General features: G+C 40.7%; 1 long non-coding RNA gene across 1 annotated transcript in view; it reads right to left on the bottom strand.

Moving 5' to 3' along the window:
• Window positions 1-26737, bottom strand: part of LOC123372317 — a 146702-nt gene that overhangs the window by 103395 nt on the left and 16570 nt on the right. Inside the window, exon 2 of the long non-coding RNA XR_006580210.1 lies at window positions 10662-10757. This is a non-coding gene — a long non-coding RNA (uncharacterized LOC123372317). The remainder of the gene's footprint in view (window positions 1-10661; window positions 10758-26737) is intronic.

The following is a 26737-nucleotide window of genomic DNA, read 5'->3' as shown; positions in this document are numbered from 1 at the left end:
CTACCCCACCGCCCCCCCATCTCAAAGCTTTTTCCCTTGTGCCCCAATGTCAGCTCAAAACCCCCTTCCCCAGCATCCAGGTTCTTACCACCACCAGCTGCCTCCAACACCTGTACGTTCACCAACCAGCCCTGAGAACTACGACCCTTACCCTCTGCACTCAACCCCCATCACCATGCAGTATATGCACCCTGAAGTGCAGCAATCATTGCACAGCACTCCAGACAGGACATATGCAAACTTGTGACTGTACAGTTCACCAACCCACCCCCCTGCCCTTTTAGGTTCCCAAAATATTGTGTGTCTGTCAAGGAAGTTATTTTCTTTTCAATAAAACAATTCTTGGCTTTGAAAACAGTCTTTATTATTGCAGATAGTGAAAGATACCATAGCCCAGTAAAGAAACAGGCACTGCAAATCATTTTAGGAAAAAATTGAACCCTACTAACAGTGTAACCACTGCACTTCACTCCCGTGCAAGGCAGCAAACATTACTGTTGGCTTTCAGCCTCAAATTCCTCCCTCAAGGCATCCCTAATCCTTGTAGCCCTGTGCTGGGCCTCTCTAGTAGCCCTGCTCTCTGGCTGTGCAAATTCAGCCTCCAGGACTTGAACCTCAGTGGTCCATGCCTGACTGAATGTTTCACCCTTCCCTTCACAAATATTATGGAGGGTACAGCAAGCGGATATAACCGCGGGGATGCTGCTTTCCCCCAAGTCTAGCTTCCCATACAGAGACCTCCAGCGCGCTTTTAAATGGCCAAAAGCACACTCCACAGTCATTCGGCACCAGCTCAGCCTGTAGTTGAACCGGTCCTTGCTCCTGTCAAGCTTCCCTGTATAGGGTTTCATAAGCCAAGGCAGTAACGGGTAAGCGGGGTCTCCAAGGATCACAATGGGCATTTCGACATCCCCTACTGTGATCTTCCTGTCTGGAAAAAAAGCCCCTGCCTGCATCTTCCTGAACAGGCCACTGTTCCGAAAGATGCGTGCATCATGCACCTTTCCAGGCCAGCCTGTGTAAAGGTCAATGAAACGCCCACGGTGATCCACAAGCGCCTGGAGAACCATAGAGAAATACCCCTTCCGATTAATGTACTCTGATGCTAGGTGGGGGGGTGCCAGAATAGGAATATGCATCCCATCTATCGCCCCTCCACAGTTAGGGAAACCCATTTGTGCAAAGCCATCCACAATGTCCTGCACGTTCCCCAGAGTCACGGTTCTTCTTAGCAGGACACGATTAATGGCTCTGCAAACTTGCATCAAAACGATTCCAACGGTCGACTTTCCCACTCCAAACTGGTTCCCGACCGACCGGTAGCTGTCTGGAGTTGCCAGCTTCCAGATTGCAATAGCCACTCGCTTTTCCACGGTCAGGGCAGCTCTCAATCTTGTGTCGTTGCGCCGCAGGGTGGGGGCGAGCTCAGCACACAGTCCCATGAAAGTGGCTTTTCTCATGCGAAAGTTCTGCAGCCACTGCTCATCATCCCAGACTTCCATGACGATGTGATCCCACCACTCAGTGCTTGTTTCAGGAGCCCAAAAGCGGCGTTCCATGGTGCTGAGCATTTCCGTGAATGCCACAAGCAATTTAGTGTCACACGCGTCAGGCGACTCGATATCATCGTCTGACTCCTCACCGTCACTTTGGAGCTGAAGGAAGAGCTCAACTGCCAAACGTGATGTGCTGGCGACAGTCATCAGCACAGTCCTCAGCAGCTTGGGCTCCATTTCCCTCAGAAATCGCACTTCACACAGAGTAAAACACAGCAAGAGACTCACAATGGCGCCAAACGTAGCCGGAACAACTGTGACTGCTGGGATGTGAAGCGATGCACCACGGGGCGTTGGGACAGGAAGCGGAATGACCCGCACCCTTCCGTCCCCTTCCCACAACCCACAGCAGCAAAATGGGACGAGGTGCTCTGTGGGATAGCTGCCCACAATGCACCTCTCAATACAGCGCTGCAAATGCTGCAAGTGTGGCCACACTGCAGCGCTGGTAGCTGTCAGTGTGGCCACACACCAGCGCTGTTCCTACACAGCTGGATGACCAGCGCTGTAAACTCCCAGCGCTGCAACTCTCCAGTGTAGCCAAGCCCTTAGAGCCTAAAGATTCCTGAGCCCTCTGATCTGCGCAGCATAACCTAAGCTTCAGCTTGGAAAAAGTCAAGCTGTATGGATACTTTCTATTACCATTTGATCAAATAAGGGATTAGTCTATAAAGTCTATTTACACCAGACTCTATGTAACCAAACAAAAAAAAATTGTCATGCTTCAGAGCAGTCCCATCCTTTGTAGGTTGATGCATAATGTAGGTTCATTATATAAAGCAGGGGTAGGCAACCTATGGCACGCATGCCGAAGGTGGCACGCAAGCTGATTTTCAGTGGCACTCACACTGCCCGGGTCCAGGCCACCGGTCTGGGTGGGCTCTGCATTTTAATTTAATTTTAAATGAAGCTTCTTAAACATTTAAAAAAACCTTATTTACTTTACATACAACAATAGTTTAGTTATATATTATAGACTTATAGAAAGAGACCTTCTAAAAATGTTAAAATGTATCACTGGCACGCGAAACCTTAATTTAGAGTGAATAAATGAAAATTCGGCACAACACTTCTGAAAGATTGCCGACCCCTGATATAAAGTCAAAACTTTTCACAGCCCCCATATATCTACCATAAAAGTAAGAGTAAACAACATGTATCAGTGCTAACAATGATAATGTGTGTCAAGTATCAGAGGGGTAGCCGTGTTAGTCTGGATCTGTAAAAGCAGCAAAGAGTCTTGTGGCACCTTATAGACTAAGACGTTTTGGAGCATGAGCTTTCGTGGGTGAATACCCCCATAATATGTGTGTGTGTGTGTGTGTGTGTGTGTGCACGCGCGCGTGTGTGTGAGAGAGAAGAAACTGGCAATGCACTTAGACTCATCAGTTGAGAAACAGGGCTTCAGAAGATTCAGATATACTTGAACAAGACTTGCATGGTGACAGGTTTCAGAGTAGCAGCTGTGTTAGTCTGTATCAGCAAAAACAACAAGGAGTCCTTGTGGCACCTTAGAGAGTAACAAATGTATTTGGGCATAAGCTTTCATGGGCTAAAACCCACTTCATCAGATGCATGGAGTGGAAAATACAGTAGGCAGGTATAAATACACAGCACATGAAAAGATGGGAGTTGCCTTACCAAGTGGGGGTCAGTGCTAATGAGCCAATTTAATTAAGGTGAAAGTGGCCTATTCTCAACAGTTGACAAGAAGGGGTGAATACCAAGGGAGGGAAAAATCATTTTTGTAGTGCTACTGAAGCCAATGCAATCAAGGTGGAACATTTCAAATAGTTGACAACAAGGTGTGAGTATCAGCAGAGGGAAACTACTTTTTGTAGTGACCCATCCACTCCCAGTCTTTATTCAGGCTTAATTTGATGGTGAACAGTTTGCAAATTATTCCAGTTCTGCAGTTTCTTGTTGGAGTCTGTTTTTGTTTTTGAAGTTTTTGTGTTGAAGAATTGCCACTTTTAAGTCTGTTATTGAGTGTCCAAGGAGATTGAAGTGTTCTCCTACTAGTTTTTTAATGTTATAATTCTTGATGCCTGATTTGTGTCCATTTAGCATTAGGGTAACACACTTCGCATGAAAACTATGTCAGCTCAGAGAAATCACAGAACTCCAGGAGGTGGCTGGGAAAGGATTGTGCTCTCCTGAACTGCTCAGTGTGCAGAAAGGCTGTGCAATCATAAATGTCCTTTAGGGTGGTGCAGTCCACTCTTCTCAGTGGATGGGGATCATTGTGTGGATCAGTGGAGGGAATGGGCCATGGCCTTGCCTCCTTCTCTATCAGGGTTGTGTGCCCTGATGTGAAAAAAGAGATCGGGAAAATATTCTGCACAGATAACTCAGTTGCTCTGTGGAGGAGTGACTATGTTAACTTGAAATTGTTTAATATGAGATGTTATTACAGGATAAATATTAAGCAAAATTTCATGATAACTGGGTATATTGTTCAATGAAGACCTAAAGAGCCTATGCCAATGGGTGCACAGACACACTTGGATTCCTGGGGGGAAGCTCCACCCCCAGGGCAGGCTCCATCTTTTTTTCTGCCCCAAGCAGTGAAGCGGGAGGGGGGTGGAGTTGGGGGGGAGAGAAAGCCGATCGGTGGCAGCTCAATCGTGCCGTTCCCTCTCTTCCTCTTTGGCGGCACTTCAGCAGCTGCTCAAAGAGGAAGAGAGGTACTGATGGACCCGCTGCTGAATTGCCGCTGAAGACCCAGATGTGCCGCCTCTTTCCATTGGCCACCCCAAGCACCTGCTTCCTGCACTGGTGCCTGGAGCTGGCCCTGGCCCTGTCCATCCCACTTCTCAGCTAAGATTCTGAAAGGGTTGAATTTGAAGTGTTGCCCCTTGAGGAAAGAGGGAGCAGGATCAGAGATGGTACCAGATGTTATCAGGAAAGGAACTACTACTGGACTCTGATAAGATTAGGCTCTCCCTCTTGGAGTATGAAGTAGAAGGGTTACCAAGCACTATTATGTTTACTCTGGTTAAATAGAAGTTTGGTGTTTTCTCAGAGCCAGAAATTGGAGGCATAGTCAATCAGTTGGGTTTTTGAAGAGATCTGCGTGGTTCTCAAAATGGAGTTAGGAAAAGTAGCCAAGACCATCCAATATTCACAGGACAGTGTCCTGAGAGGAAGCTTGGTGGGGGAGGGCTGTACTAGTAACCCAGAGACACTGGTGTAAAAGAACGTATGTGCCCAGGAAGGGGCAGGTCACAACAAGCTTGTTGAGATTCTGCTTTATTCATTTCTTTTCTATGAAGGGGGACATAGTTTTAGAAGCAATTCCAGGATCAACCTGAGTGCCAAAGGGAAGCTAAAGCCATCTTTTAAGGGTGTCCCCTCCCTACTAATTTTAGTAGTAGTAGTAGTAAGAGTGGCAATTCAGGTCACAGTATCTTAAGGTCAAATCCTGGCTTCACAGAAGTCAATGGGAATTTTGACATTTACTTCAATGGAGCCAGAATTTACCCCCTTTGTATTTAAAGATAGAAAAAGAGCAGGATATAATCCTCCATTGATGTATAATTATGTCTCAGAGGTTTAATTACAGTTGATCTTAGCCATTAGGTCAACTGAAGGAAAGGCACTATAAGGGTGAGTGTCCAATATGGGAGTTAATTTGTGTACAAAGAGTACTGAGGAATATTGTGGGCGGAGGAAGAAGTCATGGGTGAGCAGAATACTAAATACAGTGGGACAGTGCCCGCAACCTGCTTCATGATAGAAATGTAAAACAAAAAAAGATATTTTAATCTATGTTCAGCATCTACATTTTATATAAACAATCAAACTTCTGAAACTGAAGTGACTCAAAAAGAAAACAATGGTAGGGTGAAGTTTAATAACAAATAAGAAGGGATAATGGGCATACAGGGCATACAGAAAATTAGCACACACTATATAAAAGTGAAACAAACTATGCTATTGGTTTCTTGAAAAATGGGTTTTAGCACAGCAGCAGAAATCATGGATCTTGGATTGTTTAAAATTCCTTACTAATGTCTTTTGTTAAAGCAGAGGGATGTCTACCACAGAACATCTTTTCCTATAAAAGATCGGGAATCTTGATGTGGGTGAATAACAAAATAGAAAATCTCTATCTGCTTGTCTCATTGCTTGTCATAACTCTCCCCATAATATGCAGAATGAAAGCAGAATCAATTGATTGAAAAAATAACCACGGCAACCTAAACGGAATATAATTGTATTACCCTATGGGGCTTTCTGGAAAACATTCCATGATGTTTTAAACTCTTGATCATGTCATTTAGTTACCAAAAAAAGTGTGCTCTCATTACACATTTTTCTTTGTAGTTCTAATTTTGTTTCAGTCACTGGGGGAAGGATATGAGTTTCAGAGATCTATCTTCATGGCTTTTTGTCTGTTGAACTCTTTCTTAAGTGCTAGCCTATTTTTAAATTAGATATTATTACAAAAACAAATCTTAATGCTTGTACAGCACTTTCAAGATGAAAATAATTTCCATGGTCTATATATTGAGTATAATTGTTATAAAATGTTTCCACAGTTGTCTAAAAGTTCAAATGGTTAAATACATGCATACACACAGTTATCCTGGTGAGTTTCTATCAGAGAATGCAACAGACTGGAAAAGGAAAAATCAATTACAAAGAAAAAGATGCAGCCACCAAAGCTGGGGGGGCCTACCTTCTGTGACCCAAGACCTGGCAAAAGTTATAATACCAGCTATTCTTGGAACACAAAAAAGGCCACTGGGTCCACACCCACAACTCTTTTTTAAAAAAAGTTGGTTTCATTTCTTTTTGGCTTCTGATCTCTACTATGTTACTACCTCTCCATTGAGAAACAGAAGTATTTTTTTTCTTAGCCTTGGTCTTGCATGAGTGCAAAATGGGGTAAAGGCATCAAGTGTGAGAACCAGTTAGTGAAGCCAGCTGGCCCTCCTAAGAGGGTGTGTCCAGGACTTTACCCTTCTGCCTACTGGCAGAGGTGCACGGCAGGATCAGACAAAAACATATGCTTTTACAATAACACTGCACATCAATGTAGCAGGCTGTTGTAATCATATGTCTGGTGGGTCTCTGGTGCATTCTGACACTGGACTTTATCTTGACAAAGTACCCGGTAACACTGTGGCACCATGGTTCAAACAAGGATGTACATTCTACCAAACTAGTGTGAGTGAAGTGGCAGAGGAACAGATTCTGTGTTAAGGAAACTTCAGAGCAGATGACGCCTTAAAATAAACAATGAGACAAAAATATTTAACCAGTTACGCATCACACAGTACAAAATACTGGGTTCTGCTTCAGAGTAACACCCTAGGTCTCCACTTTCAGCTGTAGGAAGCTGCAGGAAATCAAAACCTTTTGATAAATATAAGTGTAAGTGCTTCTGACAAATTTGATCTATTAAAAAAATCAGGTGTGGGTGGGCTTCACCAATAACTGATGTCTGAATTATTTCATGGAGTCTGTATGAATGGCTTCAGATACAGAGCCACTTTAATCCTTCACAATCTCCTGAATTCTGCCTCTGTACTTCCTCTCACTCCCTAAACTCATCTGCATCACATTAAAGAATAGCTACACACACACACACACACACACACACACACCTACAATACAAGGTCATAGAAAGTACTAGCTACTGACACAGCAAAAGGCATTGAGAGATTGTGTAAGAAAAGTGCAATCCCCCTTTTGGTGCTAGCTTAGTGCCTACATGATGTGTGAACAGGAGACGGGTATCTCAGTCTTTGGACAGTTCCAAACTTTGTTGCCGGGGCTCTTTTTCACAGTGCTGCTGGTAGCTGTCCAGCTTTTCATTATGCTAAACAATAAAGCTACTTGGCAGTGTCTCTAGTGAGACAAGGGGTAACCACACTTGAACTCACAAAACATTCAAACTCTCACAAGCAAATAAATTAAAAAGAATAACTATAATCAAATTCTTATATAAAGTTTAAAGAGAAATATCAAAGCAATACAAATATTAAATTATTAAAATGATTAGAGATATCAATAATGCTTTTTAATTACTAAAAGCTACGGCAGCAAGCACAGTAGGTCACATGACTACACACTTCTCCCAACGTTCCTAAACAAAAGTGTCTCCCCGCTCAGTACTGTCTGTCCCCCATGCCTCCGGTACCCAGATGGTGCACAGGGAGACACGTTGCAGGCCTCTAAGGTGATGCTATTAGAAACACACCTTATTATATTGGAACTGGCAGTGCAGGTCCTGATGATCTAGGTAGATGAAAGCCCATTCACAGATACAAAGTGCCTTAATGGTGCAAAATTAAACCCTAATTACCTATCTAGCTATAATACAGGCTACTCAGGTTCCTTTTCAGGCTGAGCGGTCAGGACATGAGTGCAAATCAGCAGGTCCTCCCTGCGATCTGCTGGAGAGGTACTAACTGTCCACCCCCTTCCAGAACTATGCGGACCCTCTTTAAAGCTTGGAACCTACAGGTTCCATTGCAAGCATGTCAGGTTTCTAGATCCAACATCCTGAATTCGGTGTGGCCTGGCTACAGGACAAGCAGGCTGCAGATGATGGAAAGAGAGATGGGCTTCTCCTCCTGTTGATGGCAGCAGGAGGAACAGATTGTCTCCTCCTGAGGGTTTCCTGCAGACTGAGGTTACTAACAGGCCAGTTGTCCGGCCTATAAGTGCTGTGCTGACAAGCTGTAGGGAGACCTTCTCTCCACCACTCCCCAACCAGTCTCTACCAGGTGACAGAAAAGCCAGGCTATTCACAGCCTCCATCCTGCTCTCCATCTGCACAGAGTCAGAAACTACTTGCAGTCTGCCTGGCTGTCTTCTGTCCTCAGATTGGCTGTTGGTGACTGTTGTTTTTCCCTCCTCCTATTGGTTGAAGGAGGAAGGTTGCTAGGATCACTGGAGGATCACATCCTCTTTCCCTTCCCTCCTGCTGCCTGCAGAAGTCAACAGCACAGGACTCTGTCATCGACCCCATGAGGCCCAAAAAGTTTAAGGCCCAAAACAGATAACTTAGAGTATGTCTATATTACTGCTGCACAACTATGGTTCTGCAGCTGTGCCATTGTAGTGCCATAATGTAGACTCTTCCTACATCAGTGGAATACAGAAGTGTTTTTTCCACCAATGCAGTTAATCTAAGAGGCTGTAGCTAGGTCTACAGAAGAATTATTCTGTTGACCTAACCTTTTTTTACACCAAGGGTTAGGTTGACCTAACTATGGAGTTCAGGGTCTGATTTTTTTCACAGCCCTGCACAACATAGCTAGTCTATCTAACTTTAAGTGTAGACCAGGCCTAAATTAGCTGGCTGGAATATTCGTTTGTGGTACAGTGCTAAAAATACAAATTAATTGAACGTTGAGACTGTGTGTACATACTGCAAGATTTGTTGTGTAAAAACGTAGTCTTCATTTTTGATTGCATAAAGCCATTATTTTTATGGGGATATGAATGATCTTTCAGTTAAAGCACCCTCTTGAAACACCCACAGAACTTGCCCTTGAAGGTCACATTTCCAAAAGGATACAGTGCTGATGTCAAAACCTTGATTGCTTATACAAGCTTTTGCACTGTGATTATAAGTGTTTTCCACACTTTGGCACATGACAGTTGAGATGTGTCATTATATTTATACGAACCTACGTTTAGTGAAATAACTATCAATGAACAGTTTATCTCTTGCAGTTCAACAAAGTTGGTAGTGTTTTAAATGCTTTGAAGATCCCCTTCACCTAGTATTTTGACTTCTCTGTACCCCTTTGCTGTATCCAATAGTAAAACTTTAGCACTCAGTAATATATTCAGCATGCCAGAGGCATGTTCTTTATGATGTCAACTATTAAGAGGTGATGAAATAGCCAATTTTCAAGAAATAAAGTATTACAGGACCAGAGTTTCAAGCCATCTTAATCTGGCTTACCCATTCAGTGACTGGCATGCAAAAAATGGTAACTACTTTGTGCACTATTGCTTGCCTGAAAAAAAAAAAGGAAGCATGGAAGCCCTATTTTCACTCATTTTGCACATGTGTTTTGCATGTGTAAATGTCACCATTTCTATTTGCAAACAGTAGTGTATTAAAAAAAACTCTGTGAAAAGGGTTACATCCACAAACAGAAGATGTGGTCCACATGAACACTTGAAATTCTCACTTTCCTCCACGTGGTTCTCCTGTGAAGTTTCAGGGGAGGAACAGATGAGATTTGTGCAGCATATTTCCAGTATCTCTAGTTGAAATACAATTTCTCTCCCCATCCTTTCCCAACCACTCCCAATATAAAAGACAAGCTCAAGCTTTACTGAGTTTGGATGAGAAATTTAGATTACACTCTGAGAAGTCCAGAGCCTGAAATGCTCAATTAGGAAAGGCTGTCAAGCTTTTCAGACTTGAAATCAGTGCTTATAACCCTTACAAGCGCTGCCCTAGGGAAAGAGTAATGTCTCTGTCATAATGTAGTTCACACAGACTGACTTTTCTTTGTGTACAATACTGTGCTAGAGGTAACTTGCTCACAAACCATTAAGACCACCAGAATGGATGACATTAAGGTAACATCATTTAACATTTTTAGCACAGCACACTAGGAATGAACATGAGAGGCAAACCATTAATATTCATTCCCCAGCAGGACACAGAACATTAACACCTTGGATTTCAAATCACAACAATCCAATTGCCTTAAATAGGATTGCATCATCCAAAATAGTTTGCACAGCTGTGAAGAAAAAAAAAAAAAGAAAAAAACACTATTCTGTATCTAATAACGCTTAGATCCCATGTCACTTCCTCTTCTGATATAAACTAGAATTATTCCAGCCCAGATTCTGCCACTCTTACTTGGCAAGTAGTCCTATTGGTTTAAGTGGGACTAGTTGCAGAGCAAGGCCTCAATCCTGCCAAAACTTGAGTACATGTTTAATGTTACTATCATGCACCTTTCCATCGATTTCAATAGGATTATTCATGGTTGTAGGTTTAAACATATGTGCAAGCGTTTGATGGATTGGGGCCCAACATACTTAATCATAGTAACAGCAACCTACAGCTTATACTTGAAAGGTTCTTAGAGGCAACTAAAAACAGTTTGGACTCACCCTCAGCCTGGAAAAAATGGAGTCTTCTATCAACTAATCCCAGTGAGCCAATCATCACCGTTGATGGTACAAAACTACATACCTTGGTAGTACCATCTGAAATACAAAACACAAGCCAGACTTTGCTATAGGATATTCAACAAGCATACCGTCAAACTGTCAACAAAACTGATGATCTACAATGCAGCAATAATAGCATCCCTTTTATACAGATGCGAAACATGGACAACTTACTGCAGATACTTCAAGTAACTTGAAAAATTTCATGTGTGCTATTTTTGCACTATTCTGAAGGTACGCTGGCAAGATAAAGTGTCAAATATTAACATCCTTGAAAGAGCAAAACCAACCAGCTTCAAGACAATGGTTATCAATGCTCAGTTTAGATGGAAAAGTGATGTTATCAGAATGGAGGATAGACTCATGAAAAATGTCCTCCAGATGAACTGAAACTCAGAAAGCACAGAAAGGGTGGTCAGCAAAAATCTTTCAGACATGTTTAAGCAGAATCTCAACTCACGCTGCACAAATACTGATAACTTCAAAGACACGCTCAAGGAAAAACATAGGGCCAACATAAATTAATATACAATATACTGGAGACTATATTTGTTTCCTTTAAAGTATATTATAGTGCAGTTAGTTGAAAGTCTTAACCTGGTTACATTGAAAAGTTCACCTACAGAAGTCTAAAACACACACACTAAAATCATATACAATTATGATCTATAGATATACACACACACACACTACAAATAGTTTAACTTTTTAAAAAGTTAAAATATAAAAAATGAAATTTACTTTCTTCCATCATCTTTTGTATAAAGTATCATAAAATGTTTTGTTGTGATAGAATAGAAAAATGGAGAGGATATTAAAAATAGCTAGAGTAGATAGAGCAGCTTTCATGCAAACCAAAAAAGGAAAAAGATGCAAATTTTGCAGGTTAGTTATTGCAGTGAGAGGAGAACTGAAGAATGCCAATGGGAATTTCTTCTCCCTTCAAAATCCACTTCTAGCATTCCAGTTGGGATTGTCTCACAATATCTAGCACTAGCAGTTGGCAAAGAAAATCAGTAGAGCACAAACATTTAAAAGTGCGAATAAAACAAGTAAACATATCAGTAACAGTCCTAATTAAAAAACATGTACTGTCAGTACAAAAAAATGCATTTATTTAATTATACATCTGTGCCCTATTTTTAACATTCATGGCTTTAAGTGAACAGCATTCTCTATTCATCCTTCTCTCAGCTGAAACATGTTTCTAAATTCTTTTCATGTATCATCTCCTTCCCAGGATGTAGGCCCTGGCAAGTATTTGAATATAATGTCCATAAAAATTAATAGCTTGTATCATCTGCTTATGTAAATAAAGAAAAAAAAAGACCCTGGGCCAAATTCTACTCTGTTATATCTGTGTAAATGGAGTTCAGCTGTGTTATTGGAGAGCAGAATTTGGTCCGTTGTCACTCATGTTGAGTAGTACTGTACCTAATCCCATATCTAGCCCCATTCAAGTCAATGTGACAATTTATGAAGTAAATTGTAACTAACCCAGAATAAGGGTGGTAGAATCTGGCCCCTTAAATTCATAGGAGAGCAAAATAATGCATCAGTCTTTTTGTGACGTGATATCCCTTTAGAATGAAGAGCTGACTTATTAAGGACAATAGATTAAATTTATAGGTAATAAGGGCCCTGGCAATCCTCTTGTTATGGAATTCCATTAGCTAAGCTGGATTCCTAAGAACTTGTTTTCCCCCAATAATGAAAATGTTCATCTGAAAATGGCGAAATTTGCCTGACAACATTTATTAAATTGTTTAGACGTGCACCATCCTGCGGAGCGTCTAAAACGTCTTGAGAACCAGGATCCCTGGTTTCCCAATAATATGTCACAGAGTCCTCTCTTCATGGATTCTTTGGTATAAAGATGTAATGAATTTGCTTGTAGACTCTGAAGTGAGCAACAGTATCTTCATATAGCCTTCATGTACCAAATATTCATGTACCAAGTATTGGGTACCAGTTAGCGGCAGCTATTGTTCAGGTTAAATTCAAAATTTCATTCTGATCCCCATTTTGTTGTTGTTGTTGTTATTAACCTTTTCAGATACACTGAGATATTTGTTTTTCTGAGCTCTGGTTCGGGAGCATATCTATTCCAAAATGAGCCAGATTCTCCATGCCACTGCTCTAGTGGTGCAAACAGAATCAAATACCTTGCATTTTCCCTGCTATTCCCCCAGCATGGGAGATTCACAGCAGACACAGATCCAGGGTAATTAGCTCCTCTGTCATCTCTCAGCAGTCCCCAGCACAGCGGATGTACTCAGGTGGGCAAGGAACATGGCTGGAGTGTGCTGTATTCTAGCTATCCTCTGCTGGCAGTTCTTGGGCTATGGATAGAGTAAACTAGCGAGGTCGCCAAATGGCTCTAATCTACACCATAACTGGGAACCAGCCCCAGAATTAGGAAAACATGCCCAACTCTGTTGAGCCCATTTCAGCTCCACCCAGCAGGCACATCAGAGAATCTGAACTCTTCTGAGCTTTGGCCATACTATTTTGTGAGTCATTGTTCTTTATTCCACATTTTAAAATGTCCTTACTCCACACAAATTGATGTTTTTTCTCCATAGTCACTAGTATAGTTTAGTTTCATCTTCAGGTTCAAATACGAATATATCTGAAAATGTGATTATTGAACTGAATTAGCAGAGAAAATAATATCCAATTTCATTCACATTAAATTTCCAAGTATAAATCAAACCCAAATACACACTGTAAATAAAATAAAACCAAAATTCCTAAGATGGCCATTCTTCTGGTATTACAATACAAGCTGCAATTCAGTCCTCTCCAGTATCTAATATTTAAATATTAATTTTGTTTCCTTGAAAAATGGGACTTTATGCTTAACACTTTCATCTTTCAGTAATATTTATACCTGATCTGATTTGCTTAATCTGATTTTGATCCAAAAATTATACACCTCCTCATCAGCTATCAATACAAATAGCCAACTCTACAGACTTAAAGCTTTATTTATACCGAAATGCCACTGTAGTCAATGGACGTTCTGCATATAGGGTGCAATTTTCAGAAGTGTCACTCTGTTCCCACTGAAGTCTATGGTACCTCCCTATTTGTAATGTGGTAATACGCTCTTAACTAGAAACACTTTATATTTGGGATTCTCAAAAATGCTCAGCATTGGATTAATTCTGCTCCCATTTACTTCATTAGGAATTAGGCAAATGCTAAGTGCTTTTGAAAATCAAAAGATATCATGTTTACAGGAGTGGGCCCTTACAGGCTTGCGGCCATATAAAAATAGCCTTTTTTTTTAGTTTAATATGCACACATGCTCGCTCTCTCTGTATCCATGTACATATATAGATATATAATTTGATGCTCATTCAATGCTTATTTTATTTGTGTTTAGATTAGATATGATATGGAGCTGCTCCATGTTACCTTAAGCCTGTAGGTAAAGTGAAACAATGGTACCCAAAATAAGAAAGTGTTATTTTTTGCCCAGTTCCAGAAACACTGCAACATGACTATGACTACAGTCTTTACTGTTTATATTAATTTCAACACATTAATGAGGTGTGTATTGGTCAAAGCTACCAAACAACAATGTATTAAAAGATTTTTGTTGGGTTTGCATGGGCAAGCCTTTTTTTCCCCCCTAGAAATAATGAAGCTGCTTAGCATGTGTCAAAAATGGCAACTATCAACATTTTGCAATATACGAACATAACGTTTTCATACCATGTAGTCTTAATTGTCAAATTAGCTCACAAGTGATTATAATAGTTGTCTATATTTTCAGTTGAAATGAGACCAGATCAATCTCACACTGAAGGTTATGCACCAGTAACAGTAGATCAGTGTTTCTCAAAGTGGCGGCCAGTAAGTGCCTCGGCCCGTGCCACTTCCAGCAGCTCCCATTGGCCTGCAGCGGTGAACCGCGGCCAGTGGGAGCTGCGATCGGCTGGACCTGCGGACAGGGCAGGTAAACAAACCAGCCCGGCCCTCCAGGGGCTCTCTCTACACAAGTGATGACCCCAGTTTGAGAAACACTGCAGTAGATTGCGTGCCCATAGTTTGTACTGCGTAGTGGCTGGAAATGTAGCATAGAAATGTGTATGATTTCCTAATGCTTCTCCATTTGTAAGCTTTTCTACATACAATGTAGCATCTACTCTGCCTGGTAGAATGTTTTAATTTCTAACTGCCTGAGGATGCAGTAGAGACGCTCCCTGGGTTATGCAAACCCGATTTACACAAATCCGGACTTACGGAAAAAGTTCCATAAGTTCTGTAAGCTTGCTTTTTTGGGGAGTGCGGGGGGCGAGGGGGGTTGTAATTGTCAGGTATATGTTCCTGCCTTACACAAAATTCAACTTATGCAAGGCATTCCGGAATGGAACGCTTGCGTAAGTCGGGAGCATCTGTACTAACCTCTGAAATATTCTAGAAACTAGCCTTTTAATTCAGTGACATTTATGCACAGATCAGTATTAGCCTTAGAGATGACAATACCCAGCTTCATGTTGGGCTTCAAAGTGCTCCCTAAACAACAATGGCAATTTTGATACTAACATATAGATCTAATTTAGCACAAATCTGTACACTTGTATAAAATAAAAAAAACAGTAGTAGTGGTGGTGGTAATGCTAACAATGTACTTTGGAAATTTACAGTATATGAAGTCATGCAGGATATAAGCTCCTGAAAGCTTGCATCAAAAAGAAAGAAAGAAAAAAAAAAGATTCTCCACAAACTTTGAAAAAAAAAAGTGTGATTGGTCAAGAATTTTTTTTTAAATGCAAAAAAAAAAAAATCTGTCAAAAGCCACCAGTGCTGGACAGAATTCCATGACGCTGGCAGCAGAATCCAGATGAGTATTCTAATTTTGATGATGTACAATGAACACTATCACAGGGATTACTTTCAGAAATACACAAGCAAGTCAAATTTGGCATGTTTGAGTTGTATTGAACCCAGGAAAAAAAACAGACCAAATCTGATGAGAGACCATCATGCTTTCCTGCTTCTATGGCCAGCAGACCAAGCACATCTTCCAGCAATTGGTCCTGTTGCACTGTTTGCTTGAGAAAAAAAAACACACAAGACCAACAAGAAACTTCATAAAATAGAAACATATGAGAGAGCAACCAATCTAAGGGAGGAAGCACTTCAAAAAGGATATGACGACATATTGTACAGTATATCTATGGGAGACTTGATTGCTAAGAATGCAGTTGATCACTCCTCATGCCTTTCTTCCTTCTTGAGTGAAATGAATCTTAAAGCAAAGCCATCTAGTTACACTGCAACAATAGTCATCTTGTGACATTGTATTTTTATCAGCTGATTGAAAAAAAGAGAGACAGTGATTTTTATGTACAGCAAGAAGGTTCTTCTCCCATCCAAGCTGCTACAAAGACATAAAGCCCTACTTCTCTCAGGACATAGAAACTGAAAGCTATTCCAGTAGCAAATTACGGACAAGATTAGAAAAATGCTATGGTTATGCAATTTCATTCCATATATCCGCTATAACATTAGCTGAAGCTATCCAAGCTGCCAGTAATTTGAAGCAGGAATTTAAGTCATCCAAATTTTTGTGCATGTTCTTCTGGCATGTCAGCCTGATGAACAGCTTTCAAACTAACAGCTAATTTTGTATAATGCCACTTCAATCATTCGGTCTGAAATAGCCAAAATAAAAGCCTCAAAATATTATCCAAAGCCAGGTGATTGTAGTTTATAGAGGTCAACTACTTTTGTGCCCCAGCTGCTGCAGGTATTTGTCCTTTGGTTGATAAAGAGGCACATAATTCAGCCAGCAATGAGTATCATCCTTCAGAAGACATTCAAAGAAGGTGCCTCCCTATTCCAAAGTGAATAATATCTAATAGTTCCAATCTCATCACACCACCGCATGTAAACCTTGCTGCACAGCTGCACCATGAGTTTGGGTTTTGTAATTTAATTGACATACTGCATCTTCATGAATTCTCCATCAGTTTTGATGAGCTGAGTTGGTTCATCACTTGTGATGGAAAAACTGAAGTAAAAACACTCCAGGGAATTGTGTTCATTCCAAATAGAATTGTACCACCCCATGCTGGTGGAAATCTCATCCATGAAGGAGAGGATAACAAACATCAACAGAGAGATCACTGATGGAAAGAATACCTTCCATTCAATGGCTAGAGTGGTGTTTCAAGAACAGTCTGCAGTTAGTCCAACATCACAAGAAATATCACTGAAGTGTGGGAAAGAAAAGTCACTTACTCTCCTTGGGAAATTAGAGTATTTTGTACAGTGTGCAGCATTTGAGAAACCTAGAACACATTGAACACATGAAAAAGTACTTGAGAAAAATAAACTCTTGTCATCTACAAATGAATGCTATCTGAAATCTCTCCTGGTCTCCTTTAAGATTATCACTTTGTGATGTACTACCACTACCAGATTATATTGATATTGCTCACACTCAGCTGATTCCATTTTGGAGTGGTTTCAACCACAAGCATACCACCATTTGTGTCAGGTAGATACAAATGCACATTGTTGATATGTTAAGGTCTCCCTGAAAAAGTACACTGTGCCTTTGAATCTGAGGAATGTGCTGTTTATCAGACTCCTGGTTCTTCCAATGGAATTTTGAGTGACATGGGAACAGAGAAATCTATCATCAAAAGACTCAAAGGGTAGCAGTGGGAATGTAGGACTGACAAGAAAGAAGCCAGTCCTCCTCACAAGACGTGTCCTGAGTAAATATGCAAAAGCTATGAGAGAAATACATGGCCTAACAAGAAATAGTGAAGACAAAGTCCACAAGCAAGTCCTTGCCTCTGCACTGAAAAGGGACTTACTAACCATGTCTCAACAATACAACAAACCCATTTGACTCTGAATCACATCCAGAGGTACTTAACATAGCTACTGGACTGCAAGTAACATCAGATGTACAAGAGTTTCTACTGAAAATAGTAGGTGGTGGTTAAGAACAAATGGAGAGATTTGTGAGAGGTGCACTTGATTTGGATGGGATTCGGATGGGACCCGTGGATTCTTCAGCCCAGTCAAGTAATCTAGCACAAAAAGATTTGATGACATGGCCAAGATGACCAAATTTAGGTCTGGCAAGGGAGGGACAATCACAGCACCTATCAGTCCACAAAACAAATGTCTGTAGCTCCCTGTCCTTAGGGAGATGAAGAGATGATGTTTCAATGGCAGTTCCTCTGTTAATATATGGTTCAAAATGCATCTGGAAGTGTAGAAGCTCACCCAACTCAAAAACACTTCTTGCTGGGTGCTTTTCCTATGATGATGTTGCAGAGTCCATCACCACTCGAGGTGTTCATGAAGCCCAAGTCTTGTACAGCATTCAAGAGGAAGTGGACGCAGGGATGCTTCAGCATGCTTTATGTGCCAATATGACTTTTGTGTCTCTTTGTGTCAAAGGAACAGTAAATATTTAGTTCACTGGATACAAATGTTTTGGTCCTTGCTGTTCACTACTTTCCAAAAACAGATCACATAAATAACATGTGGATTGAAACAGGCAATGTTACCAGCACAACTGAATGTGAGGACAGTTTTGAAGAGCATGTCAAAAGAGCATCTTGGCAAACAAATATTTGGATGTCTTTGCACGTAGGTAAACCAGATATTGGATCACCATTTCAACATGGATAGAAAACATGGATGATGAATTACTTCCTGTATTCTTCAAGGGCCCAATGGCATCAGAGCTTCTATAAGACCTTATTTGTGCCTGAACCAGTATGTGCTGCTGTACAATCAACTGGGTCTAGTCAGAACAATTTTCCCTGCACAGAACTGTGTACATATCAAGGCAAAGACGACTGTGGTAACCCACACACTCTTGACAGATCATAACGATGAACAAGATGATGATAATGATGTTTACTAGAAATGTCACCAGCACTACTACACTTCCATGTTACCTGTACACATTTATTATTGGATTTCATTTTACTCTTTATCTCTTGAAATAATATATAGAATCATAAAAATAACAAAACAAATGCAAATATTTCAAAGTTGTCATATTAACATGTTGATTGTATTGTTAATCCCCAATTCTATGGTAACAGCACTCCTTGACAGCTCCACATCAGACCTTAAAGTAGATATAATAAACTTTCAAATTATGTACAACGTGTCTGTATGTAGAAAGGGTACAAATCGGTGGTGTCTGTCACTCACCTATTAGTTTTACTAAGGGCTGGTTTTGTCCATTCACCCTTCCCTAATAATAACACATGTTTAGATGGATGGACAAAGATAGTAGGATAACAATAAGACAAGAAAACATGGTTCATGATTTTTATCATCATCAAAGAGTCTATTTCTTCTTGAACCTGGACAGAAATCATGACTACTAGCTGGCTGTAAGGTATGATGGCCTATGTATTTTTGATAACCATTCTAAAAAACGTTTTATATAAAAAGTTGGGATATGAATTGTACAAACTAGTAGATTTTTATTTTCATTTTTAATAGATCTTTCATTTTGTATGGCATCTCATAAGAACATAAGAATGGCCAGACTGGGTCAGACCAAGGGTCCATCCAGCCCAGTATCCTGTCTGCTGACAGTGGCCAATGCCAGGGGCCCCAGAGGAAGTGAACCTAACAGGCAATGATCAAGTGATCTCTCTCCTGCCATCCATCTCCACCCTCTGACAAACAGAGGCTAGGAACACCATTCCTTACCCTCATTGGCATATGATAAGAAAAGTTCACACTGCATTACTTGCAATGTTCTATTCCTCAAGTAGCTGGGACTCAGGAAACCATCGCTTCAGAAATGTGTCACTTTGAGAAGTTGGGCTTTATTAATAAATTCATAAAGAGAGATTCCAGCTAGTGTAGATATTTAGGGTGAAATTTACCTCTATGCGGAGGATCAGCACAAGCTCTATGCACTACTTAAGTTCTGCTCTAGTCTTAAAAATCGGACTTAGGTGGTGCATGGGCTTTGTGCTGACTCTCTGCACAGGGTGAATTTCACCTTTAATGAGTAATGTTAATAGTTAGTTTTCCCATGACCTGATTGTATAAGTAGGAGTAAATGTGACCCAACTCATGTCTCTTTTTGTGCTACTGTTGCTGTGGTATATCTTTGAAATCTGCTTCCCAATACATATTCTCAAATGGATGGAAGACATGTTGCCAACTCTCTGATTTTAAATCATGAATGTTGCAATACTTAGTGTTTTTAGTCAAGCAATCTAGTGAAGTGACACACTTTGCTTTCATTTTTTTAAATGTCCAACCCCTCATGGATGTGAAACAACTTGAAAATGTGACTCAAGTGCACCTTAAAGGCTCAAAACCAGAATGCAGATAAAGAGCAGCCAAAACAGATTTTTTTTTCACTATTAATGTTTTGTGACTTGACTCAAATTCTGATCTCTTAAGGTTGGCAATATTGCATCCGTGCAGTGGTACAAATCCATTGGACATGTTTTGTGTATGATCATCAGTGGAATTTTCAACATATGCAATGATACACACTTTCCATTTGAATGTAGTCTATGGCCCATTATATTCTAAACAAACTTGTACTATTAAGTATAAATTGCTATTTCTTGCTACGCAGATTGCCAGCTCCTCTAAAGATATTTTGGCCCCTAAAGCTACCTTAAACTGGCAGCTGTAGATTTGTAGCCTGTTTCAGCTATCCTTGGTGAGTTTAATGTTCCTTTGGGACAGTAACAAGCTTGTATATTTTAAAGTATCCCTCAAGCAACACAACTATAGTCAACTTGGTCTACTCTTTTTTCAGCAGCTGCAAAAAGAGCATTTATTTGGATGTAGAAAGACAGAGGGACCATTTCTTAGTCCTCAAAAGAATCATAAAGGTATAAGTGGGTCAGCTGGCCATCCCATGAAATGCCCCAGAGTGTGCATATCAGTTGGCCCCTGAAGATGAAAGAGAGTACCAGGCTACTACCCAGCTTCTCAAAAATACAACTGAAAGGTAACAGCTTTAGGAAGTGGGAAGAAGTTGCCTAGTTGATAGGGAAGATTTCAGGAAGCCTCCAAATTAGTCCAAACCTTCCCAGATGCTCATGGAGTTTCAAATTTATGTTGAAAGTTAAAGGTTTTCATGTGAAAAGTTTATACATGCCTACCTTCTAACTTCAGTCCCATATCATATTGAGCATAGCCTGTGTTAGGCGGCTTTAAAAAAAATCTACTGACGCATGAATAGTTATAGTTAGTAAATCAATACATTTCATTTGCATGACAAGAGCATGCAGAGATCATTGTAATCATACCAAGATGACATCTTGAAAAAACAAAGTAAGTTAATGCTTGAAAACACCAATACATACATGAGCACTGCAGTACATTTAAATCTTGAAGTGTCCCATAGTATCACTATCTCCATATATTTTGTTGGAATAAATGAATCAAATACTGAACAAATGAATTACAAACATCCTTCAAATAACACATTTACCTTCCTAATGGCTTTTGAGCTAGACATATAATTGCTCTCCTATACAAAAAGCAAAACAATTTGATAATCTAATAGAGTATTTCAACTCTAAGCTCCTGTTACTGCTTCGTTTTACCAAATAATGAAAACATTAAATCCTAAGCACTTAATGTAGATTTGGTGCTTAAATAACTGTCTCATCATACCCTCGTCTCTCAGAAATGGTCTAAAGCTTTTTGGTCTTAAGCTACCATATAAAACTCCTTTCATCTTTATGGCAGCTGCAAGTGACAGTATTGTAAACTCTGCAGATATCATCCAAATTGATTAGTTTTTTATATAAGCAATTTACTGGCCATGGGGAGAGTCTTAGCTCTGATGTAAAAGAGAATATCCCTAATGTAAAAGCATGAATCCCTTCATCTGGAAATAATTGGAAATAAATTGTTTAGACTGAGCTTTACACATACAATTGTCAAAATACGCCAGAAATGCAAGGAAAGATCTGCACAAATTTTGCAAGCTATAAAACTAAGGCTCTCCTGCCATCGCACTGGTCCCATACCCCATTGCTCTCATTAGGTGACAGAATATTATTGACGCTGAAGTCTCTACTGTCCATCACTGGCAATAAAAAGAACATTTCTTCTTGAACTGGGCATCAATTTCCATGGAGCAATGACAGCAAAAGTATTGCAGCACTTCGGCAGGGAAAAGTTTATTCTCTCTAATTTGTTTCGTTTGAGACCAATATGTTAAAGGAATATTAGATAATGTAAGCTAGTAATGTTTCTAAAATATGGTACTTACGCACAAATTCGATGTAACTTAAAAGGAATAGAAAACAGCCCAGATATGTGTTTGTCTAAAGTTGCAAATGAATTGGAGTGCATTGATAATAAAAATACCCTATACTGGTATAGCACCCTAGGGCTAGACTGTGGCATTTAGTAGCAGCTCTGTGCTAGAGGAGGTATTGAGGAAGCAGCCTGTCTCCCAGAATTTCCTTGTTGCACAGCAGAAAAAGCACAATCTATGATGCCCATTAAAGGGTGTAACATACCACCTCACGGGCTCTCTGGCACAAGGAAGGGGTAGAGCCATGGTCCTGAATCCTTTCCAGCAAGGTGCTCCTACAGGGGAAGCAACCTCTGCACTCCAACCTCAGGGGCTACTTTTCTGGACAGTTCTTATAAGGGCTGTGCAAGGGATGAGGTTTCTTATTCCCTCCCACCCTACTGCAAGTAAGGGACAGCAAAAACTTGGCCTTCAATTAGCTGCTTAACTATCCATTTACATAGTGGTTTGTCCTATTTGTACTTGCAATCACAAGCTTATGTATTATATCAACCCCCCTTGCTTTGTCAGGTGACCTAGGCCTTTTTTAAAAAGTAGTGTTAAGTGTTAGCCTAGATATAAATTATTAGGCTTTTGTGTGAGGAGTGGGATTCTGTCATTTTCCCCTCTAAGTTTCCCCTCCCCTCAAATGCATTGGTCTGACCCATTTTGTAGTCAAGGAGGGTCTGGTATGTTGATTCATTTCCGAAAGAAACTTTGTTCTGGTCCCTTAAGAGCACTATAAAGCACAATACCTTCCAAAGGACTGTCTCTCCACTGCACTACAACTGCTCATGTAACACAGGACACAGCTCATTAATGAAACCCCCATGTTTTCAGAGAATGACATGGGCTTGCAAATTCCATCTGTATTACCAATATGTACAAAATTTGATTTAACTCAATGATCTTTGTTTAATCAAATTGTTCACACTGCAGTCCTGGTGTTGGCATACTGGAATTCTAAAATTATTTTTAATGGAATTTTTATTCCAGGGCAGACACTTGAGAAAACAAATCTATTGGATAGTGTAAGTATTATTATTAATTATCATTTGGGGGAGAAAATAAGGTAAGGGATATTATTTACTATTTACAAGGAAGTGTGATTTAAACTTAGGGAAGTTGTAGAATGCCAGTTAAATAGAGGGGGGAAATTAATAGTCAGAGAGGAAGAGAACAAGCCAAAAATAGGAAGCAAGATTTCACATATACATTTCTGTACAACTAGTCATTTTTTTAAATATACAAGGAAGTTATTTGGCTTAGTAACTAGAATGAAGGTTACATATTGAGGAAGAGAAGATTACATTCAAGGGTCACTGATTTGATAGATTTCCTTTTAGAGGCTTTAAAAATTTAAAGTCTCTGCTACCAAATGAGACCTTAGTTTTTTGTATAACTGTATCAGAGTGAAGGATTGTCTCAAGTTTCCTCTCAGATGTTCAGCAGCATGTTTTGGAGTCACAGAGTTCCTATATGGCCTCATCCCAACTCAGCTACTATTCTGAAGATAAAAAAACTGTATCCCCAATGTAAAGTAAAAATAAATATCTACAAATGTATCTGAAAATAAAATAAAAGTTTAGGCTGAGTAGTGAGACACATTCAGTGGGCAGAAGCTTAAATGTATGCATAGAAATGCATAGAAAAGTAATTTGTATTAACTTACCACATCTAAGGAATTCTTGCCTAAACAGAATGAGCCAGCAGGTCACTTAGTCTCTCTCTTGCCGCCTCAGTTTTTCTATATAAAATGGGCATAATGACTACCTCACAGGGGTGTTATAAGGCTTATTTAATATTTGTAAAGTATTTTGTGATCTTTGAGTAAAAGGCACTATCAGAGCTCAGAGTATAATAAATATAACTTCTTGAAGATTCAGACTGAATGAAGGATCCTCCAAACACTGTGACCCATCTGCAGCAACCTAGTGAAAACATGGTTACATGGTTACATACCTGTTCAGTAATCATTCTTCAGAGTGTGTTGCACATGTCCATTCCTCTTTCGGTATGTGCATGTCAGTGCACCAAAGCTGGAGTACTTTTTTCCCTCCCTCAGAGTGGTATCCATCAGCAGATGGTTGTCAATGCTTCCTCCATGTGCTTGCCAAGAGCGTAAAGAGGCAGTCACCCTGACCCCCCACCCCTCAGTTCCATCACACCGGGTACCAGTATGTGCAGTGACTGCAATGTAGAGAGGAAGGAGCATTGGTCTGGAGACTTTGGAGATAGTGTAATGAGAGATAAACATATGGATGGAAAGCCAGGTAGCAGCCTTGCAAATCTCAGTAACAGGAACACAACCAAGAAAAGCCACTTGAGCCCTCAGAGAGAACTAATAGTCTGTGATGAAGAGCTACTTTTGCAATATCATAAACAAATACAGGCAGAAATCTAAGAACAGATCTTTTGGGCAGTAACTGGTCTCCTTCTTAGATGAGCAAATGAAACAAAGCAACTGAAGAGATGACCAACACTCGTGAGTTCCATTCACATAAAATGCTAATGCTCTTCAAACTTCTGAGGTAGTTAGTCTCTCCATCTACCCTATACTGGTATAGCACCCTAGGGCTAGAGCCCTCAGAGAGAACTAATAGTCTGTGATGAAGAGCTACTTTTGCAATATCATAAACAAATACAGGCAGAAATCTAAGAACAGATCTTTTGGGCAGTAACTGGTCTCCTTCTTAGATGAGCAAATGAAACAAAGCAACTGAAGAGATGACCAACACTCGTGAGTTCCATTCACATAAAATGCTAATGCTCTTCAAACTTCTGAGGTAGTTAGTCTCTCCATCTACCCTATACTGGTATAGCACCCTAGGGCTAGACTGTGGCATTTAGTAGCAGCTCTGTGCTAGAGAAGGTATTGAGGAAGCAGCCTGTCTCCCAGAATTTCCTTGTTGCACAGCAGAAAAAGCACAATCTATGATGCCCATTAAAGGGTGTAACATACCACCTCACGGGCTCTCTGGCACAAGGAAGGGGTAGAGCCATGGTCCTGCATCCTTTCCAGCAAGGTGCTCCTATAGGGGAAGCAACCTCTGCACTCCAACCTCAGGGGCTACTTTTCTGGACAGTTCTTATAAGGGCTGTGCAAGGGATGAGGTTTGGAAAGAAATTTGGCAAATAAATAGTCTTATTCAAATGAAACCACTGCGGTAAGCTACAGAGCTCTGTAGCTATCCTAAATGTGGTAATAGCTACAAAAACCACACTTTTAATCAAGAAATGCAATAACAAGCAGTTTAAATCCCAGAAAGAAACTGGATCTTTAACAGAAAGAATAATCTATCCATGCCTTTTAAAAACCTGATCATCATAGGATTGGAGAATTCAGATCATCTATAGATGAAAGAAATTCTGAGAGAGCTGCCAGGAGTCCCCTCGGTGAGCTAATTGACAAGTCGGTCTCTTTTAGGTGTAGCAAGTAGTTCAGGATAAACTGGATAGGAGCCCAGGAAGAAGAGGTGGTTTCTCTGATGGGACCAAAATGGAGAACAACTTCCATTTCCTAAGATATATATGCCTGATAGAAAATTTCCTGCTATTCATAATAATATTTTTAACTTCAGTACAATCTACTTCCAGATAATCTGGAAAACCATTCCATTAATATACATATTACTTACATAAGCATATATAAACCTGGGAAACTGATAAGTAAAGCTAAGATTTTGTCACGCATATTTTTAGTAAAAGTCACGGACAGGTCACAGGCAATAATGAAAATTCACAAAAGCCATGACCTGTCTGTGACTTTTACTAAAAATATCCATGATAAAATGGGGAGCCTGGGCAGCTGCAGTTGGGCTGGGAACTCCAGGGGCTCCCACCACCCCTGGGGGCTTGGAGCTCCAAGGTCCCCCTCTGCTGGTGGCTCCAAGCTACAAAGGTTCCCCCTGCCGCCCATAGCAGTAGGGAATGGTGGGGGTTCCCCTGGCTGCCCAGGGTGGCCACACATGGATGGGGGGGGTTCCCCCTTGCTGCTGCTGCCGGCCATCTGGGGTTGCCAGAAGCTCTGGTGGTTCCCCTGACATGAGAGAGGTGGAGAGCTCCAGGGGTTCCCCTTGCAACCTGGAGCAGCAGGGGTCTCTCTTGCCACCCACGGCAGCAGGAGTTCTGAGGGGTCCCCCTGCTGCAACTCTGGGGATCCCCCCTGCTGCCTGTAGTGGCTGGGAGCTGCAGGGGACCACCTGCCACCACCTGTGGGGGTTCCTGCCACCTGGGGCAGCAGGGGTACCCCGCAGCTCCCAGCCTCCGCAGAGGGCAGGGCACCCTGCAGCTCCCAGCCAGTGCGAACTGAAGTCATGGAGGTCTTTGGAAGTCGTAGATTCCGTGACTAAATCGCAGCCTTACTGATAAGGGATAATTGTTACTGCAGACAGGAAACAATAATTATGGGGGAAGAAAGACCCACTGAAATATATTATCTTGTTAGTCCTCGGTTGTAAATAATCACACCTTCACACATAAATCAAGTAAACTGAGAATGTACAGAAATTACATTAAAACATGTTTCTTTTGGCAAAAAAAAAAAGATTGTCTTTGTTTGGAAACCCTATTTAATGACACCGGTATGGGAACTTAGCTGGGGAATGAAATCTGCTGCATCTTTCCAGATACAGTGAAGGAGAGACACATAGCCAGCTCTTTATCATCATCATCATATCAAAGGGCGGTAATGTGTCTATTCTTTTCATATGCTATATAATGCTATACT

Source organism: Mauremys mutica, chromosome 6 (assembly GCF_020497125.1).
Source record: "Mauremys mutica isolate MM-2020 ecotype Southern chromosome 6, ASM2049712v1, whole genome shotgun sequence".
Taxonomy (NCBI): domain Eukaryota; kingdom Metazoa; phylum Chordata; order Testudines; family Geoemydidae; genus Mauremys; species Mauremys mutica.
Note: the sequence above shows the minus strand (reverse complement) of the source record. Positions and strands in the feature narration are given on the sequence as shown.